Genomic DNA, 17,331 nt, shown 5'->3' with positions numbered 1-17,331 from the left:
ACAATGGAATATTACTCAGCCATAAAAAGAAACGAAATTGAGTTATTTGTAGTGAGGTGGATGGACCTAGAGTCTGTCGTACAGAGTGAAGTAAGTCAGAAAGAGAAAAACAAATGCCATATGCTAACACATATATATGGAATCTAAAAAAAAAAAAAAAAGGTTCTGATGAACCTAGGGGCAGGACAGGAATAAAGATGCAGGTGTAGAGAACAGACTTGAGGACACGGGGAGGGGGAAGCGTTAAGCTGGGATGAAGTGAGAGAGTAGCATTGATATATATACACTACCACATGTAAAATAGCTAGTGGGAAGCAGCTGCATAGCACAGGGAGATCAGCTCAGTGCTTTGTTACCACCTAGAGGGGTGGGATAGAGAGGGTGGGAGGGAGGCACAAGAGGGAGGGGATATGGGGATATATGTATACATATAGCTGATTCACTTTGTTATACAGCAGAAAATAACACACCATTGTAAAGCGATTATACTCCTATAAAGATGTTAAAAAAAAAGAATAAATTACCTAGGAATAAATTTAACCAAGGAGGTGAAAGACCTGTACTCTGAAAACTATAACACACTGATGAAAGAAAACGAAGAAAACACAAATAAATAGAAAAATATTCCATGTTCATGGACTGGAAGAATTAATATTTGTTAAAATGTCCACAGTACCCAAAGCAATCTACAGATTCAATGGAATCCCTATTAAAATCCCAATGGCATTTTTTATAGAAATAGAAAAACAATCCTAAAATTCATATGGAACCACAAAAGATCCCAAATAGCCAAAGCAATTCTGAACAAGAACAAAGCTGGAGGCATCACACTTCCAGATTTCAAAATATATTACAAAGCTGCAGTAATCAAAACAATATGGTACTTGCATAAAAACAGACATATAGACCAATGGAACAGAATAGAGAGCCCAGAAATAAACCTACACATAAACAGTCAACTGATCTTTGACAAAAGTGCCAAGAGTACACAATGGGTAAAGGATAGTCTTTTCAATAAATGGTGCTGGGAAAAGGATATCCACATGCAAAAAAATGAAATTGTACTATTATACTACACACATAAATTAGCTTAAAATGGATTAAAGACTTAAACATAAGACCTGAAACCATAAAACTCCAATAAGAAAACAGGGGAAAAGTTTTTGACATTAGTCCTGGCAATGATTTCTTGGATATGATACCAAAAGCACACACAATAAAAGCAAAAAATAGACAGACTAAAAAGCTTCTGCACAGCAACAATAACAATCAACAAAATGAAAAGGCAACATAGAGAATGGGAGGAAATATTTGCAAACCATATATCTGAAAAATAGTTAATATCCAAAATATATAAGGAAGTCCTACAACTCAATAGTAAATAACCAAATAACCCATTTAAATAATGGGCAAAAATTAACTACTGTTTTTCATCTACATGGAATTCCCAGTCACAGTGGTGAACCCCATGAAGGTTTCAATGTTACGTGAGAATAGCAATATACAACTGGGAATACAGTGCACAGATAAGCAGTTTAAATTGCTTTTGTGGTACTCCCAGTCCTTTCTTTAATCTGGCTTCTTTCTATTCACCTCCCTTAGCTCTCCCAACTCATGTTAATTTCTCCATTGCCCTCACACTTTCCAAATCTTTGCTTCTATTTGATTATACTGTCTATCATCCTACCCCAGCAATAAGCAATATAAATGTTTGCAAATAACTGATGACCTCCTTAGGTATCTCCTATAATAATTAAACACATTGATTTACTTGAAATAGAAACATCAAAACTTGATGACTTTAAGTTGATAAAATTGAATACATTACCTACCTCTGTAAGCTCAAAATTCTGTTTTGAAAAAACACCTGTATATCCACTATTTATTGTTTTTTGTATCTCTTCTAAGAGATATTTATACCACATTCTGTTGGTAATATACTTTAGGAATACTTAACAGTTTATTACTATTTAAAATAAAATATTTGACTAGAAATCTTTAATCTTAAGAAACCAATGCAATAAGCCACACAAATGATTCTAACATTTTACAATTCTGACCTACAGGAAAACTCCTATGTCATGGTAGCCAGAAAGCTATGGGCTCTACATCAATAGATTCTAGTTTGACATAATAGTGAACAAAACAAACATTTGGGTAGAGAGCGGGAGCAATAAGCCCATTTTTATTTTTAGCAACCTTAAATATCAATACTTTCCTAGCAACGTCAGAAGCCTGGTGACAGACACTAGGGAATAATAGCCCATTTCTTTTGAACCGGTATTTGTGTCACGTAAACATTAACAGCCCAAGTAAACAGGGATCAATACATATATATATTAGTACATATATAACATTATATACACATAACATGCTACATATGTATAATTATTCATGGTATTACTTTTAATATTTTTCATAGAAATAAAGCAACTGAGTTCATTTTTGCTTTGATATGACTGATAAAATGAAAGTAGATACTAAAAGCCAACTGTCAAATAAGATTTTATTTTTCCATCATCTTTATTATCCTTAGCAGTATTGATAGGATTAAAAATAGTGATTTAACAAATACCTAAACTTAAACCCAAACCTGAAATGGTACAGTAATGTGAATTTAAAAAAAAATGCCTTTCAGTGCAATTTGTTTAAATATTTTGCCATTTCCTTTTTCCATGTAAGTGTCCAAGTATTCTGTCTTCTAGCTAGTTTTATAGATTTTATTAATGCACTACTGTAACCTAGTAATTTTCGAAATGGTTCATGAGATCAGCTAAAATTAAACAAGGCAATGGGCAGACTTTTTTTTAGCCCTCAAATCTTATAATTAATTGTCAGATTGTTACACATAACATGAAATAAAAGAGAATACAACAACCACATTCATATTAAATTATATATTAATGTATAATGCACAGTTGTGTGTGACATTTTAATTTTCTGATTGTAATTATCTGAAATCAGAGGACAAATCAACAGAAATTATCAGACGTCAATCAATTATCTTTCAAATCAAAGAGAACCAAAGATACACTATTTTAAGACATCTTTGATTTTCACTTTCCAAATGTAGACTAAACAGCAATGTTTCCCAAAATTTGACATACATTAAAATCACTTGGGACATTTTAAAGTTGTTGATGCCCAGGTGGCACATCATAACAACTAAATCAGAATGTCTGGAGGCAGGTGCATTTTTTAAAAAAGATTCCTGGTGATTCCAATGTACAGCAAAGTTTGGAAAAAACATATCAAGTATATAAAATTTTAGCACTTGAATTTCAGTAGTATTAATTTTCTTAGATGATAATAAAGGCTATTGATATTATTTTCCTTTCAAATATACTTTGTTAAGGTGATAATTTGGGGAAGTTTCACATGGAAATCCTTTAAATATCGACAAGAAATCTTTGTACTATGAGCCAGTAAATATGAGTTGACACATAAATGCATATTTGAAAATTTATATAAGCTGCTTTTCAGATAATTTAGGTAAATTGACAGATTTTCACTTTTGACAGAAGACTTCAGAGAAAGACTATTATGCAACTGATAACTTGGCAGTGTGCAGCCAACTCATCTTTGTCAACATTTAGTGCAGGGGTGAGGATGACAAGCCATGAGAAACATTTTCATGTAAGAGGGAGAATGGTGTGGAGGAGAAAAAATGTGTTCTGAATCCAAATTCTTGGAGTAGTGCTCTGTTTTCTTCCCCTTGCTAGATATAGTGCTGGGCAATTTATAATCTTGAAACTCAGTTTTTTTTCATCTATAAAATGAGACACTAATATCACCTTTGCTCTCTGGGTTCAGCATTGGGAGGATCATACACGATTATAAGTGGGCTGGAACTATACAAAACAAAACATACAGGCTAGTTGTTTCATCATTGAACTAGCCTGATGATTCATGCAGATAACAGATTTAGGGTACACGTTACCTGGTCAATACTATTATTCTACTCCTCACATTAGTTTTTTTAAAAAACTTTCTCTCAGGACTTCCCTGGGGGCACAGTGGTTAAGAATCCACCCGCCAATGCAGGGGACACGGGTTCGAGCCCTGGTCCGGGAAGATCCCATATGCCGCGGAGCAACTAAGCCCATGAGCCACAACTACTGAGCCCGTGAGCCACAACTACTGAGCCCGTGTGCCACAACTACTGAAGCCCGTGCACCTAGAGCCTGTGCTCTGCAACGAGAAGCTACCGCAATGAGAAGCCCACGCACTGCAGCAAAGAGTAGCCCCCGCTCACCGCAACTAGAGAAAGACCGCACACAGCAATGAAGACCCAACGCAGCCAAAAATAAATAAATTAAATAAATAAATTTTTAAAAAAAACTTTCTCTTGATTATGAGTCTCAGATGGGTATGGATAAAGTATCAAACATCAATACTCTGGCCTAAGAGATGAAAAGTGACAGTAGAAAATAAAGGGAAAGTTAATTACACTGCTGTGCGCTGCTAAGCAATGTCCAAACTTTAAACCAATTTCTGAGGTGAAAATGTAGGCCTGGGAAATATTTCTGGGAGGAAAATATTGGACTGCAAAACCCGGGATTCAATCATGAGAGCTATAAATATTAAGTATATCAAACACTCATTGAAAAGTAAAAGGAAAGTAACACATTTCAATCTGGTACTTCAATATATCTATGGCATCTCTGGAGAGAATATCAACCAAAAGGCAATTACCTAAACAGTGACCTAGTTATTCTCATCCTTCAAATACCAAGGAGCATGTGTCACCTTTTCAGAGGAGAACTTTGCGATGGAAAAAATATGAAGCTAATCAAGTTAAATGAACTAAAAGGCAATAACTTCTCTTAAATAATAGAACCTTAACTTGACAGAGGACCTGAGAATACATCTACTCTGACCTCTACACCCAGTCTGGGAACATCTTCTGGCATAATTTGTGTTGGAATACTTTCTAACTTCCAGTGACTGGAACGTACTGCTTTTGGGGAAAGCCTATTCGACTGTAAGATAATTCTAATTATTTAATGGTTCTGCCCTACATTGAGTTGAAGTCTGCCTCCCTGAATCTTCCCCTCATTAGTCCTAATTCTGCCCTTATTTATTTTTTTTTACAGGTAACAATTATATGTATCTTTTCTTTTTTAATTATTTATTTATCTATTTATTATGTTATTATACTTTTAAAATTTTTTTATTTTAAAGGTTACACTCCATTTACAGTTATTACAAAAATATTGGCTATATTCCTCGTGTTGTACAATACATCCTTGTAGCCCATCTTACACCCAAGAGTTTGTACCTCCCACTCCCCCACTTGTATATTGTCCCCCCGACCAGTAACCAGTAGTTTGTTCTCTATATCTGCTTTCCCTGGAGTTAATAATTACATTTTCCTTGTTCTTAGTGTAATATGTACTACTTAACCAATTTGCCCCTAAACTCATAACGAACTTTTAATATCCTATCAATACTTTTCAAACACATCAAGCAATTTATCAGTAACATTTTTTAGAGTGTGAGGTGTCCTCTGTCTTCCTACTCCAATTTGGCCTGGTTTTTCTCTAGGCTTGTACAAGGTTATCCTGAAACTTTCTGTCACCATCTTCCTGGGACTTCACCTTATATCTCTCCTGTGTTAGATTCCCTGCTTTCTTCATTCAGTGCCGTCTTTTGTTTTATTGATGTTTCCTTGTATTAGTGAAGCATCCTCCAGTAGCTTCCTGAGAAGGTTCATTTAAGGTAAATTTTTAGACCTTGCATATGTGAAAATGTCTTTATTCTTTTTCATCCAATTAGTGGATTGGCCAGGTACAGAATTCTAGTTTGGAAATCATTTTCCCTTAGAATTCTGCTTGTAATTTCCATTGTCTCCCAGATTTTAGTTTTGCTTTTACAAAGTCAGATGCCATTCTCATTCTCAACCCATGGTATGTTACCTGTGTTTTGTTTTGTTTTTAACTCTGAGGGTTCCTAGGATCTTCTCTTTATCTACAGCATTCTGAAATCTCACAGTCATGCGTCATAGTGTGGGTATTTTTACATTCATGGTATTTGAGCAGTCATCTGGAAACTCATGTCCTTCAGTTTTACAAATTCTTGTATTTTTATTTTTGTAATTTCATCACCTCTGTTTTATTGGTTCCTTCTTTCTGTACCTCCTGTTTGTAAGATGTTGGATAGCCTAAGGTAATTTTCTAATTTTATTTTCTCTTCTATCTTCCATCTCTTCTTTTTGTTCAGTGTTATGGAGAATGACCTCAACTTTATCTTCCAACATTTCCACTTTATTTATGTGTTTATTTACTTAGGCCACACCGTGCAGCTTGCAGGATCTTAGCTCCCCAGCCAGGGATCGAACCTGTGCCCCCTCCAGTGGAAGCTCGGAGTCCTAACCACTGGACCGCCAGGGAATTCCCTACCGTATATATATATATTTTTTACTTCAGTTATCTGTATTTTATTTCCAGGGCGTTTTGATATTCTTTGAATTATAGAAAGGTTATCCTGTCCTTGGTCTATGGAAGCCAATCTTCTCACATGTTCTTAAGGATGCTAATTGTAGTTTTTTAAAAAAGCCTTCTTACGTTCCCTGCCTTATAACCATTTGTTTTGGTCTGTGCCTTTCATGTTTGAGGCTCTCCTCAAATGTTCAGTAATTCTTGGCTGATGTTTATATATACATGATACAGGCACTAAAGTGTTGGCTGATAGCTCTGTATGTGTGGGTAGGGCTTGCTGAATGGTGGTCTCTCTATGCCGACTGGGCATAGATGTTGTGGGTCATTTTTCCTTTGTTTTCAGTATTTCTCCCTGGTACTGCAACAGTGGTTTTCAACCATGGCTGCATACTGTAATCATCTGGGTAGCTTTAAAAATAATAATTCATAGGGTACCATCTTCAGATACATTGATTTAATTGGTTTGGAGGGCAGCCTGGGTATTGGGATTTTTTTTAACTCCCAAGATGATTCTAATGTGCAGTCAAGGTTGAGAGTCACAGCAATAGAAAGTCCTTCTGGTTCAACATTGCCAGAGAGCACAAATCCTGTCTTCTAGGGGTCCTGGCTGCATGGAGTATGGAGGGGACCTAGGTGTCTATAGAGCCTTTACATGTCTTCTTGTTTTCAGTCCTGCCTGTATCTATGCCTTAATTAGTACCCCCAAGCCCATAATTTCTGAACCGTTATGGACAGGATTTTTGTATGGTTCTTGATTCCTTTTTTAAAAAAACCCTAAACTTAAAAAAATATTTTGGAATAGACAATGCAAAGATACAGAATAGTATAAAATGGAAAGCTTTTCTGTCCCTCAACCACTCAGGTCCCCTCCCTAGAGTCAACAAGTAAGATCAATTTCTTCTAGAAACATTTAAACTGACAAATATTTATAGTTATTAAACACAAGTGATAGCATACTATACACACTCTTTTGGGCTTTCCCTTTTATACTTTACATTACATCTTGGAATCCATCCCATACTCTTACGAATAGAGTTGATTCATTTTTCTAATGGTTGCATAATATTCCACTGGGTGGCTGTACCATAGTTTCCTTAGCTGATCCCTTATTAATATACACATATGAAAGCATTGTTTTCAATACTGCTACTACAAATGACATGGTAATAATAAAGCTGTATATGATATTTCACACATGTAAGACAATTTTTCCTTTCGATTGATCTCATTTAATGTCTAATATATCTTTTTAAAAATTTTTTAAATTTGTTTTTGGCTGAGTCGGCTCTTCGTTGCTGCATGGGGGCTTTCTCTAGTTGCAGTGAGCGGGGGCTACTCTTCGTTGCTGTGCGTGGGCTTCTCATTGCAGTGGCTTCTCTTGTTGCGGAGCATGGGCTCTAGGGTGCACGGGCTTCAGTAGCTGTGGCACTTGGGCTCAGTAGCTGTGGCTTGCAGGCTCTAGAGCGCAGGCTCAGTAGTTGTGGCGCACGGGCTTAGTCGCTCCGCGGCATGTGGGATCTTCCTGGACCAGGGATCAAGCCCATGTCCCCTGCATTGGCAGGTGGGTTCTTAATCACTGTGCCACCAGGGAAGTCACATGGCTAATATATCTTATGAAGGGAACAATGACATTCTTTTAAAAAAACATCACTATGGTTACAACATGGTGAACAGATGGTAGAAGGTCAGAGTATAAACAGAGAAATGAGCTAGGAGGTTACTGCGCTAGTCCAGATGAGAGAATGATGGTAACATATTCTAGAGTGATGACAGAGGGGTTAAGTTGGACATGTTGTTTGAGACTGGTTAATTTGCCAAGGCCGCTGGATACATAAAACTAGAGCTAATGGGTGAAACCTGTGTTGGAAATGAATATTTGGAAGTCATTGGCAAACAGATGGAAACTGACCCTGGGCAGTGGGTGAGATCACTAACTGGGAGAGTGTGAGGTGAGATAGGAAGAGGCCCTAAGACTGGGCTCAGAGAAAGGGCAACATTTGTATAATAATACGGGTAACAGAGAATAAGTTATCTATGGAGCACAGAAAAGTATGTTTAGAAAATTAGGAGTAAAATCATGAACTACTATCATGAACTCCAATGGAAGAGTTTCAAAAAGGAGGAAATAACCAACCAACTTTTTTTTAATTTCCCCAAAACTGCTAAGAGAAAGACCTCTACTGTATTTAATCAAGGTTTTCACGGCCCACTTAAATTTTTTCTTTCATATCACTTTTTTTGGGGGGTTTGTAACTCTAATTTAAAGGTGTGATTATTTAAGTAATCCTATTTCCCCACTAGAATATAAGTTCCATGAAGGCAATAACAATGAGCGGCAAGCCTTTTTGTGGAGATTGAAGGTTTGCTACTATCAGGAGTACTGATTTATTCAAGCTATCGTCGGCAGGTACTACTCATAGCAACATGCAAGGCAACTAGTGGGCCAACATCTGAGTAACAGACATATTCTCCACTCCTGTGTTCTTGACAATTTAGAGAAATGAAAGGGCTATCTTATGGTAGTGTTTTTATCTAAAAGTGTTTGTGCAGAGCCTGTAATACTGGAGGTAGGCAGGATAGTGTGAGGAGTATATCTGCTGGGGGACCTCAAGTTTGCAGTGGTGTAAAGGAAGCATCAACAGGAAGTAGATCTCAGCACTGTATTCCCCACATCCAGTGGGCTTGCTTTGACCAGTAGTAATTGCACAGGCTCCTGCTGTGTGTAGGAACCTTGAGTCTCAATAATCTGTTCGGGGGCACCAGACTCATAACATCAATTATTTGGGTTTCTAGATATACCTCCCACTCATTTTGCTGTATGATCTCAATCAGGTCATGTCACCTCTCTGGGCTGCAGTTTCTTTAAATTAAGACTCTTGCTTGCAAGCAATGGCAATTTAATATAAAGATGTGTTTAAAAAAAGGAAATGTATTGCCTCTAGGATAATTAACATCTGTTGAGACCTTTCTGTTTGCTGAAGCCTATTTCAAGTATATTTGCTTATTTAATATGTCCACAGTCTAAGGAATACTCCCAAACTCATTCTATGAGACCATCCATCATCACCCTGATACCAAAACCAGACAAAGATTCCACAAAAAAGAAAATTACAGGCCAGTATCACTGATGGACATAAACGGAAAAATCCTCAACAAAACAGTAGCAAACCGAATCCAGCAATACATTAAAAGGATCATACACCATGATCAAGTGGCATTTATCCCAGGGATGCAAGGATTTTTCAATCTCCGCAAATCAATCAGTGTGATACACCACATCGACAAACTGAAGAATAAAAACCATATGATCATCTCAATAGATGCAGAAAAAGCTTTTGACAAAATTCAACACCCATTCATGATAAAAACTCTCCAGAAAGTGGGCACAGAGGGAACATACCTCAACACAATAAAGGCCATGTATGAGAAACCTACAGCTAACATCATACTCAACAGTGAAAAGCTAGTATGTCCACAGTTTTACATAGCAGGTACTATTATTATTTCCATATGCAGTTAGTAAGTATGAAGCTGGGACTCAAAATCTATAGCAGATGCTCCACAAATAGTAGCTGTTGAATAAATACATGAAGAGCCAGAAAGTGACAAGTGTAAGTAGATCAGCTGGCTGGAAGTAATAAAACATTTATGAAGCCAAAAGCATGATTTTATTTCCATATGATTCACTTAGTTTATTTCTCTTTCATGGTAATAGTGGCATCCTTATCCTCACCTATCTCTGGCTTCTGGTCACCTGACAAGCCAATGTGTGAAGAGTTCTGTATCATTACTGGGATTAACACCTTAAGCAGGCTCTACACATGGGGGATCGACAGCCTAATCTCATACATGAGGTGATCAGCACAGGAATTATCCAATCGCTATGTAATTGCTTTTCAAAATGTATTCTAGTCCAAAGCCTTTCAATAATGACAAAAATATGTACTGAGTTCAAAACAGCCAGGAGGATCTGCCTCTACCCATAAAACGATCTTTGTATTTCACTCAACATATTCTTACCTATTTCTGCTTTGCCTTCTTTCAAAAGGAATTTGAAGTGATTGAGACATCCTTTTCAAGTTCCAAGTCTTCTCTAAGAAGTCCACCTTATAGATACCCCATCTAGAATACAAAATAACAGAAAGTTACTATAAAATCAAGCTAAAAAGTGTACATACTAAAAGTACAAAAGAGAAACAATAAAAAGCAACCACAGTAAAAACCCATAAAGTTGCAAAAAAACGAGATTAAACTACCCAAAGGGGAGAGAGAAACTTCTTACCTATATTATAATAATTAACAAGAGTATAGAATTCCCTGAGGTTCAGTACTGCTATAATTTATTGAATGACTCTCGTATGTTAGGTACTTTTCATTTACTCATTCAACTAATGTTTGTTTTTTTTTTAAGTGTCTTTTATGTGCCAGGCCCAGTTCTAGGTGCTAGGGACACAACAGTGAACTAAAAAGGTAAAATATCTCGTCCTCATAGAACTTACGATTTAGTGGGGATGCAGAAAATAAACAAGCTAAGGAGGTGAGATAAATAGTATGTTAGATAGCAATAATCATCACAACACTCATAAGAAGTGAGAGGTTTTTTTAAATTTTTTATTGGAGTATAGTTGATTAACAATGTTGTGTTAGTTTCAGGTGTACAGCAAAGTGATTCAGTTAAACATATACATCTATTCTTTTTCAAATTCTTTTTCCATTTAGGTGATTACAGAATACCGAGCAGAGTTCCCTGTGCTATACAGTAGGTCCTTGTTGGTTATCCATTTTAAATATAGCAGTGTGTACACGTCAGTCCAAAACTCCCAATCTATCCCTCCCCTCCACCCTTACCCTCTGGTAACCATAAGTTCATTCTCTAAGTCTGTGAGTCTGTTTCTGTTTTGTAAATAAGTTCATTTGTATCATTTTTTTAGATTCCACATACAAGTGATACCATATGATATCTTTGTCTGACTTAAGAAGTGAGAGTGATTACGTCACATTTCGGAAGAGGAACATATGAACAAGGTTAGCTATAATTTTTGTCATCTCTTCCCTTCCCCAAAGGCTCTGCTCACCACTTTGCCAATGCAATGAGTATATAACATGTCCCATTGGGAGGATTAGGGCTGCCACATGGCTGTGATGGGCCATGACGTTGTGGCACCTTCTACCCACCCGTGGAAGAACAACTTATGGCCCAGCGAGTAGACCCAACGTCCAAATGTTGTGAAATAGCAAGTCTGAAACCGAGTCCTCCTTCAAAGGGCTGGGCAGAAGATGGGAAGAAAAGCTTTAAATGAGGGAATGGTGAGAGTATCATAGGGACTGAAAAAATTTCTGCTGGATTTGGCAAGTCAGAGAAGGTATTTTTTGAAGGCCACCCTCAGTGGTGTGGAAGAGGCAGAAACCAGAACGCAGTAGCTTGAGCACTGACAGAAAAGCATGTAAAGCTAGGTAACATATAACGGAAGAGTAAATACATAGAGTTACGGAGTGAAAAAAAAAAAAGTAAATTTAGTTATGACTGAAGGAACCACGGAACGCTCCGTGAAAGAGTAGGCACTGAAAAACTGTGAGGATTCAAATGATTAGAGGAGGAAAAGAGGGGAAAAAAATGAGACGATAGGAACACAGTGTGCAAAGATGAAGAAGTAGGAAGTGAAAAGAGAGTCAGTATTTTAATTTGACTGTAGGGTAGAGAATACATTTGGGATTAGAGGCCAGTAAGAATGGGAAAGTAGGCTAGGGACAGGTCCTGAAGCTCCTAAAATACCACAGAAATTTTCCCAAGATATTTACATTTAGTCCTGAAGAATTATACTGTAGCAAATTTTATATATTTTGAAAATATTATTACTTAAAAATGTTAATATGTTTTAACAAAACATTTTAGCTTTGTGGTAATAAGTATTTGGTTAGTCATCCCCCAAATAATAATCACATTTCAATGGAAAAATTGATGAATTTTAAAGCACGTTTACAGGGCACATGAAGTATCTGGTGGGGTTATAAGAACCAATTATACTGCCTATCACAAGATATCACTCTATATGTTTCTGTGACTCTGGCTTTCAATTTTATTTTAAATTACAGTATTTTAACACATACATATTATTCCTTCAACATTTCCTTGGAACTTAAATGAAAGGTGGCCCTATTTATATTGGAAATGTCACCTACACAGCATTCAATAGGATTTTTTTTTCCCAAAGGGCACTGAGAGCTAAGTAACTAATCAAGCATAGTTCATTAAGTAGTAAACCAGTAGTACATCGTATCTTATTCAGGATCTCACCTTGATCTAACAACAGTATTGACCCTCAATACCTGGAAAGTGCAGCTCTCAACTGGAACAACTGCTAGATTTCTTGTAAGTTCTAAAAAGTTAAATAACTTTTTAATATTCTTTCAAACATCCTGCGGCTTTATTCAATTTTAATTATATTTATGGAAAAGATCACTGTAAACATAGGTCATAACATTAACTTGAATGGTACTTAAGGCCTGAAAATATTTCCCAACACCATTCTTGATGTTTTACTATGGCAAATGCTACTGCTTGCCTACCCAATACCCACTCCCCTCCCCAGTGTTCCTTGATGGCAAAGCATGACTCATGTAACAGAGGCTGAGAGAGGCCATTAAAGCAATTTATTGACCTGAGTCTCAGGCCCTGTTTCTTCCCATTTTGCCTATATTCTAGCCATGATGAACCTTTTGAACTTCTTGAGATATGTCATCTTCTCTCATGTCTCTTTGTGTTTTCAGATGCTGTTCCCTCTACATGGAACACGTTTCTTCCACATCTTAACTTGGCTAAATCTTAACCGTCTTCAACACACAGCTCAGGCTTTCAGTACTTCAGGTTGGGATGGGTGGTCTTAGTATGTGCTCCTACAGCCCCCAGGGCATAACCCTCTTCTGGCATGTAAATTATTTAATAACATGCATTTAATGATTACGTGCCAGGCACTGTTCTAAGTGCTTCACAATTATTAACTCTCTTAATTTTCCTAGCAACCCTTGACATATATGCTACCCCATTATTATCACACTGTTTTATAACCACTGGCCTTTTGTTGATCTTCTCCATTCTACTACAGGGCTTGGATCATATTATAGTCATCTATGAGCCTAGCACAGTGCCTGACCCATAGTAAGTACTCAATAGAGGCTTATGGAATGAATTATCAGCTATGGAAAAAGTTGTTCAGAGTTAAGGTAAGTTTAGATGGGACTGGAGTAGAGGATCAAGAGAAGGCTAGCATATCTGGTTCTGAGGGGAATAGGAAGAGTAGGATCCATGCCAAAAGACCCTTTGTAAACAGGGCGCCTCGTGCAGGCACTGGCTCCCCAAAGGGCAACAAACAGGATGAGGAAGCAGCAACTAAGAACAACAAAAAAACCACAAGCATTACCTACTTTATAGTTTTGTCCAGCTTCATCTCTGAGGACAAGGCTGAGGAATTCAAGGCCTGGGAGTTATATTTCCTAGGTTGCCAGGGAATCCAAAGACCTTCAGTCTGTAACAAGCAAAGAATTATTAGGTTGAGGGAACTAGACGCCACTTTCACCCTTTGGTAAGATGGTAGCTTACTTGCTGAAAAGCTGCAAGTCTTTCCCATCATTAAAGACTGCTGCAAAGGACAGTATACCACCTCCCTTAATAGACTGTTTCAGAGTTTGTTCTTACTAGTAGCTAACTTAGGTTTCTGATAAACTTTTGAGCTAATGTCTTTAAATAACTTTTTTAGAGATGAAAAACAGCTGATCAATATGTTCAATAAATCCTTCATATTTGCAGAGGATGTTTTCTCGAGCTCTTACAATAGGTAAAACCTCTGCTATTCACCTGTAAATTAGTAGTAGCTAACATTTATTTTCAGTTAGGCACCGAATTTTACATGGAAAAAGATTTCATTTAATCCTTACATGATGGTGTGAGTTAAGTACTATTATTAAGCTCGTTTTTGTAGATGAGAAAACTTAGCCACAGAGAAGATAAACAACTTGTACAACTTGTCAAATGAATACACAATTAATTTTTCCCTAATTCTTACCACCTCTACCCTTAGTAAAAACTGAATCATTGATTAAGGTTAAAGCTGGAACTGGCTCTGGGAATTTAATGATTTAAAATGATGATTTCTGAATCCTAAACCAAGATATTATCTTCTGTAACAAAAGGTCTTCCTATAAGGACTGATAATTAGTCAGCTATTTTAAACAATTTTAGCAGCCTCTCCAGACATGGTCTATCCAGGAATTAATTGAATTTAAATATTCACTTTTTACATGGGAGTGAGTTAGAGATATTTTAAGAGTGCTTATTCTTGGAAATGCAAATCAAAACCACAGTGACATACCACTTCAAACCCACTAGCATGGCTAGAATTAAAAGACAGATAATACCAAGTGTTGGTGAGAACATGGAGAAATGGGAACCCTCATATATTGCTGCTGGGGATGTAAAATTGTGCAGCCACTTTGGAAAACAGCTCGGTGGCTGCTCAGTCAAGCACAGAGTTACCATATGACCAATCAGTTTCACTACTAGGTATATACCGAAGAGAACTGAAAACACATGTGTACACAAAAATGAGTACATGATCATCACAGAATTATTCAAAATAGCCGAAGGGTGGAAACAACTAAAATGTCTATCAACTAATGAATGGACAAACAAAATGTGGACTATCTATACAATGGAACATTATTCTGCTACAAAAAGGAATAAAGTACTGATGCATGCTACCATACATGGATAAACATTGACAATATTATGCTAAATGAAAGAAGCCTGCCACAAAAGACCACATATCGTATGAATCCATTTATATGAGATGTCCAGAATAGGCAAATCTACATGGATGGAAAGTAGATTAGTGCTTGCCTAGGGATGGAAGGATGGGAGAAATGGTAGGAGACTACTAATGGGTATGAGGTTTCTTTTTGGGATGATGAAAATATTCAAAAATTGACTGTGATTATGGAGGCACAACTCTGTGAATATACTAAAAACCAATGAATTGAACAATTTAGTGAATTTGTGGTATGTCAATAAAACTGTTTTTTAAAAAAGAGTGTTCATTTACAGACAGTTCTGGGTGTACTCTGATGCTTTCGCAAAAATGTTCCTATAAAAGGGTTTCAAAAATAAATAAATAAATAAATAAAATAAAAAAGAGTGTTTATCTACCTTTACTCCCAACAAAACTTATTAACATTAGGTCATCTGATAGGTTACTATGGCAATGATATGAGAGTTTAGTTGTATTCTGTTTTCAGTACCGCTCACCTCAGTTGTTGGACATGAAGCAAAACAATAAAAATAATTCTCCATGGTGAGCAGAGGGCCTGATGTCCTGCTTGGATTGTATAAGTATCAACTCTTCCCCCAGTAATGCAGAGGGCTGCCCTGTCTATAACTAGATTGTTATTCAGAATTCACACAAAGAGGAAGAAGTTGGGAAATGTTCTTTCTTCCATCTTCCTGCTCACGAGACAGCCCCATGCCTTAGACTCTAAAGCTTAGAAGTTTAAATTGTTTTTCCTTGACCCAATGGCAGCAAAGTAATAAGTAACACCAAGAACTGATTTTAAGAAGGAAACTTCATCTGCAGGGAATTAGATCACAGAACTGGCCTGACAACTCCCTTACCCCTCAACATACATCCCAGACATTTCCCAAAGAATGGGAAACTATCCTCACGACTTTATCTTATCAGCCCAGAGACATCCCCTTGAATACCAAAGTCCTCTTCTTGTTCTTAAGAATACAAGCCATTCTGAATGTCAAAAAGATATGGGAAATATGTTTATACTCACACTTGTATGTAACCCAACTTCAATCAGTGGAGTCTCAAAGGAGAATATGCATCAGCCCAGGGACAATTCTCAATTACATTTTACATCACAGCTGGATGATCGAGTGGCCTTTCTCCAGGTCAACAGCTGACACAGTGGGAGGCACACTTTGAAATGAACAGTGAGAACAGTTATCCAGCTCCAGGTGGGCAAAATGGAAAGCATGAGAAAAGAAATAGTCATTGCATTTTGAATGCGTGCAGAATATTCCAAATTTTCCAGAGAGAGGAGTCAGAAGCCAGGGAGGTGGGCAATTGCTTGACAAGCAATGGGTGGTAGTAGGGTACCCCAGGTGGTGGCACCCCTTGGAGCATTACTGCCTCTTGAGGTCAAAACAATAGCACTTTATTAACAGTACGTACCCAGAACTGTCAGTTTGTTTTGTTGTTTTTTTCCAGAATGTGGCTTAAGCGTCTCATTAAATGAACACAGTGAATGTTGAATTTTTTGCCATGACTTTCTATGTTTATTGACCACTCCTCCCTTGTCCTAGGATTGCTGGATGCTAACTTGAGAAATACTTAATTGGAGGAATATCTGGAATGTAAATTCATCAGAATTGTTGACTGTTTAGGTGTAGAGTGAGAGAGGAGGTGACGAGTCACAAAGATTCCTCTATTTTCAGCTGAGAGACTGCCCTGTGCAAAGAAGCTTAAGTTGATTAATTGTACAAGAAGATCAGCTCATCAGAAGATAGCCTGATGCCAGTGCGTGGCGCTTATGTGGGAAAGAAAAGGGATTTATCACTTGTGGAATGCTGTTTCTGTGCTGGTCTCCAAGTTGACACTTTACATGCCAATTTCCACTTCATATAACAAAAATCTTTCTGTAAAACACTACTGTTTGAAAATAAAATGCGTCATTTGGGGAGGAAGAAAACATCTAAGCAATGAAGGGGTTCAAGGAAAGCCTTACTATTTGACCGCCCTTGGGGGTGATGTAGACAATGCTTCTCAAACTTTAAGGTGCTGGGAATCACCTGGGGATCTTGTTCAAATGCATATGTTGATTCGGTAGTTCTGGG

At 37.1% G+C, this 17,331-nt stretch overlaps 1 long non-coding RNA gene across 1 annotated transcript in view; it reads right to left on the bottom strand.

Moving 5' to 3' along the window:
* The window catches only part of LOC309621183, a 58,583-nt gene extending 41,946 nt beyond the window's left edge, over positions 1 to 16,637 (bottom strand). Inside the window, exon 1 of the long non-coding RNA XR_014239796.1 lies at positions 10,461 to 16,637. This is a non-coding gene — a long non-coding RNA (uncharacterized lncRNA). The remainder of the gene's footprint in view (positions 1 to 10,460) is intronic.
* Between the last annotated feature and the right edge of the window lie 694 nt (positions 16,638 to 17,331).

Source organism: Balaenoptera borealis, assembly GCF_965194805.1.
Source record: "Balaenoptera borealis genome assembly, chromosome: X".
In the NCBI taxonomy this organism is placed as follows: domain Eukaryota; kingdom Metazoa; phylum Chordata; class Mammalia; order Artiodactyla; family Balaenopteridae; genus Balaenoptera; species Balaenoptera borealis.
The sequence above is the reverse complement of the archived record's forward strand: the minus strand, read 5'-3'. Positions and strand labels throughout refer to the sequence as shown.